General features: G+C 39.6%; 1 non-coding gene across 1 annotated transcript; it reads left to right on the top strand.

Annotated features, from left to right (window-relative positions):
* Nucleotides 1–2879: 2879 nt before the first annotated feature.
* Nucleotides 2880–2959, top strand: LOC117086659. Its single transcript, XR_004438516.1, has one exon. It is a non-coding gene; the product is annotated as a small nucleolar RNA SNORD74 (small nucleolar RNA).
* Nucleotides 2960–4390: the final 1431 nt, after the last annotated feature.

Raw genomic sequence — 4390 nt, 5'->3', positions numbered from 1 at the left:
TTCGTTGCTTCTTATGGAATTATAATGCCTGTTGTGGTCTTACTTGTTCCCTTACATTTTAGTCTTACATTTCATTTTTATTCTCATTCTGTTGTCTTACCATAACATCTTCTACCTCTTATTCAAAGAAATCATAATTTGTGTAAGTATCCTGAAATTGCTAAGCAAATGCTCCCTAAAACTGAACTCTTTTCTGGAGTATGTTCAGCCTTTGGTTTGGGGAATGCTATGATAATCTTCTACTTTGATGTGGCAGAATATTTTATATATCCCATTTTTTTGTTTTGTTTTGTTTCGTTGCTCTCTACTTTAGAAATCATTCATTTAATTTAAAAAATAAGGCAGGATGCAACGGCACATGCCTGTAATCTCAGCACTTTGGGAGGCTGAGGCAGGAGGATCCCTTGAGTACAGGAGTTCGAGAAGAGCTTGGGCAATACAGTTGAGACCACTTCTAAAAATAAAACATTAGCCAGGTGTGGTGGTGTGCGCCTATGGTCCCAGCTACTCAGGAGGTGAAGGTGGAAAGATTGCTTGAGCACAGGAGTTGGAGGCCGCAGCGAGCTGTGATCACACCACTGAACTCCAGCCTGGGTGACAGAGCAAGATCCCATCTTAAATAAATAAGTAAAATAATTTTCAAAATATACTTATTGAGATAAATGTAAAGAAAAAAATATTAGCACTAGCTTGCAGTTTCATCTTCTAGTGTGAAAAATCTTTAAACTAGTAAGCAAAGAAACATCCAACGTGAATTGGGGAAAGTCATTTAAGAAAAAGGGAGTCCTATGAGAAAGAATAGTTTGGGGAACCTCTTTTGTTTGGGTGATTCTCTAGACCTCTTGAGAAGTACCATTTAAGATAAAATTTAGGCCAGGTGCAGTGGCTCTTGCCTATAATCCCAGCACTTTGGGAGGCCGAGGTGGACGGATCACCTGAGGTCAGGAGTTCGAGACCAACCTGGTCAACATGAAGAAACCCCATCTCTACTAAAAATACAAAAAATTAGCCGGACGTGGTGGTGCATGCCTGTAATTTCAGCTACTCGGGAGGCTGAGGCATGGGAATTGCTTGAACCCAGGAGGCAGAAGTCACAGTGAGCCAAGACCACATCAGTGCACTCTAGCGTGGGGGACAGAGCAAGACTCTGTCTCAAAAAAAAAAAAAAAAAATACGGGCCGGGCACGGTGGCTCAAGCCTGTAATCCCAGCACTTTGGGAGGCCGAGATGGACAGATCACAAGGTCAGGAGATCGAGACCATCCTGGCTAACACGGTGAAACCCCGTCTCTACTAAAAAATACAAAAAACTAGCCGGGCGAGGTGGCGGGCGCCTGTAGTCCCAGCTACTCGGGAGGCTGAGGCAGGAGAATGGCATAAACCCGGGACACGGAGCTTGCAGTGAGCCGAGATCCAGCCACTGCACTCCAGCCTGGGCGACAGAGCAAGAACTCCATCTCAATAAATAAATAAATAAATAAATAAATAAATAAATAAATGTGGTAGACAGAAGGTTGTTAAATAAGGAGAAAAAAATATTAGGCCTTTGGCTTAAACAACCAGGTAGATAGTGCTGCTGTTTACTGAGATGTGAAAGACTAGGGGAAGAACAGGGTTAGGGCTGAAAATCAAGAATTCAGTTTTGGACATGTTAAGCTTGAGATGCATGTAAAAAATAGACAACATGGAGACTCTGCAGAGAAATAGTAGATGGAAATATAAACTTGGGAAGTCATCAGGATACAGAGGAGGACCCAAAGGCTGTGGAGTCACAGAAGCCAAGAAAAAAAGGTGTTTCAAGAACAGTGGTTGACTTTCATTTAAAATGGCAAAATGAAGATACTTCTACACACTCCCCTCAGAAATCTCCTTCAAACAACAAAGAGAATGAGAACAGAAACACAAATTCTAACTTTAATGAATGCTAGAGACATTTGCAGCCCACAAAAATATGAAGATGGAAAGAGGTGGAAGGAAAATAACTACCTATAAGAACAATAGAAAGTGAAACCAGTGCTTGCAGAGAGATACTGATGAGAAGAAAGTTCATTGACACCACCTAACCCTGAAAAGACACAGAAAATGGAGTTGTCCAGTACTATAAAAAAGGGAGAAAAATGGAAAGCAGAGCCTTGGGATTTTGGATCTCTTGCTCTGCAATATGAATGGACAACCAAGTATTTCCAGACATTTACGGTAATATAAAAACAGAGATTCAAACAAACTGAAAAAAGGAACTTGAAGAGGAAAAAAAAGTGCAAAAGCAGAAGAAATCTTGAAATTTAAAACACTATAATTATTCCCCACAGAATGATAAGAATATATTGTGTATATAAATCAGCAACAGGAAGCCACATAAAAGAAAAATTCGGCCGGGCGCAGGGGCTCACGAGTGTAATCCCAACACTTTGGGAGGCTGAGACAGATGGATCACGAGGTCAAGAGATTGAGACCATCCTGGCCAACATGGTGAAACCACGTCTCTACTAAAAAATACAAAAATTAGCTGGGCATGGTGGTGCGTGCCTGTAGTCCCAGCTACTCAGAAGGCTAAAGCAGGAGAATCGCTCGAACCCAAGAGGAGGAGGTTGCAGTGAGCCGAGATCGCGCCACTGCATTCCATCCTAGCAACAGAGTGAGAATCTGTCTCAAAAAGAAAACAGAAAAAAGAAAAAAAAAAAAAGAAAAATTCAGAGAACGAGAAAGAGATCTTGGAAATAAAAATACAACTGCAATGACTTTTTAAAAATCAATAGAGCAACTAGAAGATAAAACTCTAGAAAATCCCTCACTTTTCTTTGAAATCAAGGACTTAATAATAAAGAAAACTTCCTCCTGGAATTTAGAATAAGAAGAGAAAGCTTTTTGCAATTAAATTATCAGTCCAGCCTCTGATGAAGCCTACGTTATAGTAGGAACATCTGAGTGGTAATGAATGCCAGCAGCTCTGATGAAAAAAACAGGATCAATCCAGAAGATGACTTCCAGAAAGGAAGAAGAACAGAGAAAATAATGGGAGAGAAATTATTTTACATACACACACTTAATTCCCAGAATTCAAGGACATAAAACTGTAAATTAAAAGGATCCACAATTACACAAAATGAATATTAAAAGATCCCTAGGACACATTATCAAAAAATTTTAGAACATCACAAATAAGAAGATCCTAAAAGCTTCCAGACAGAAAAACAAGTCCCATAGAAATGACAGAAATCCAAATGGTATTTGACTTTACAACAGCTATATCAGAGGTGGCAGCATAGGGTGAAGGTTGGAAACCTGGCTGCTGGGTTTTAATCCTGACTCTACATTCTATGAGCAATGTTACCTTACACAGTCAATTCCTCATGGGAAAAATGGCATTAATGATGGTATCTACCTCATAGCGTTGTTATGAGAATTAGGTGAATTTGTATTTATAAGCGCTCAGAACAGTGTCTGGTACCTAATATTTGCGATTTAAGTATTTTCTAAATATACTTAAAGAAGATAAATTGAACAAGTATTCTAAATTCTGAGGGTAAATGAGTAAATGAGCTGCCATTTGCAAGTCAGAGTCTAACTAAAACTCTTAAATAGGTATGAGAATATAAAAAATATCTTTTTTTTTTTTAGACAGTCTCTTTCTGTCTTTCTGTCACCCAGGCTAGAGTGCAGTGGTGTGATCCCAGCTCACTGCAACCTCCACCTCCCAGGGTCAAGCGATTCTCATGCCTCAGCCTTCCTAGTAACTGGGATTGCAGGTGCTCGCCTGTAATTAGCACTGGCTAATTTTTGTAGTTTTAGTAGAGATGGAGTTTCGCCATGTTGGCCAGGCTGGTCTTGAACTCCTCACCTCAAGTGATCTGCCCGCCCTGGCCTCCCAAAGTGCTGGGATTACAGGAATGAGCAAAAAAGAAAAAAACATATTTTCAGGGATGCAAAATCATCCCAAAATTTACTTCTCCTGCACCTTTTCTCAGGAAGCTCCAAAATTATAAGCATCACTGAAAATAGGGATTAAACTAAGAAGGAAAATACAGTAGGCAGGAAATAGGGAACCTAACACAGGAGAAAAGAAAAGGAAAGTCCCAGGATGACAGCTGGATAGCAGGCCTAGAGGGTAATCACTGAAGATCACAGGATGGTCTTCAGAAAAATAAATGGAATGGATAGATTCCTGCAAGATTTGACCATGTCGGACATCATACCGAAAGAAGGAAGAAAAATTAGCAAAGGCTACAAGGTACAAGGAAATGAACAAATGAAAATAAATCAGGCAATTACTATGCACAAGAAAAACAGAAAGTTGAATAAGAAAAAGAAACAATCAGTACACTGCTTGGCCAAGCTAAGAGCAATATTAATTTAGTCCATTAATACAAATGTTTAATAGGGATTTAAGTAGA

Source organism: Trachypithecus francoisi, unplaced genomic scaffold, assembly GCF_009764315.1.
Source record: "Trachypithecus francoisi isolate TF-2019V2 unplaced genomic scaffold, Tfra_2.0 Contig00586, whole genome shotgun sequence".
In the NCBI taxonomy this organism is placed as follows: domain Eukaryota; kingdom Metazoa; phylum Chordata; class Mammalia; order Primates; family Cercopithecidae; genus Trachypithecus; species Trachypithecus francoisi.
The sequence above is the reverse complement of the archived record's forward strand: the minus strand, read 5'-3'. Positions and strand labels throughout refer to the sequence as shown.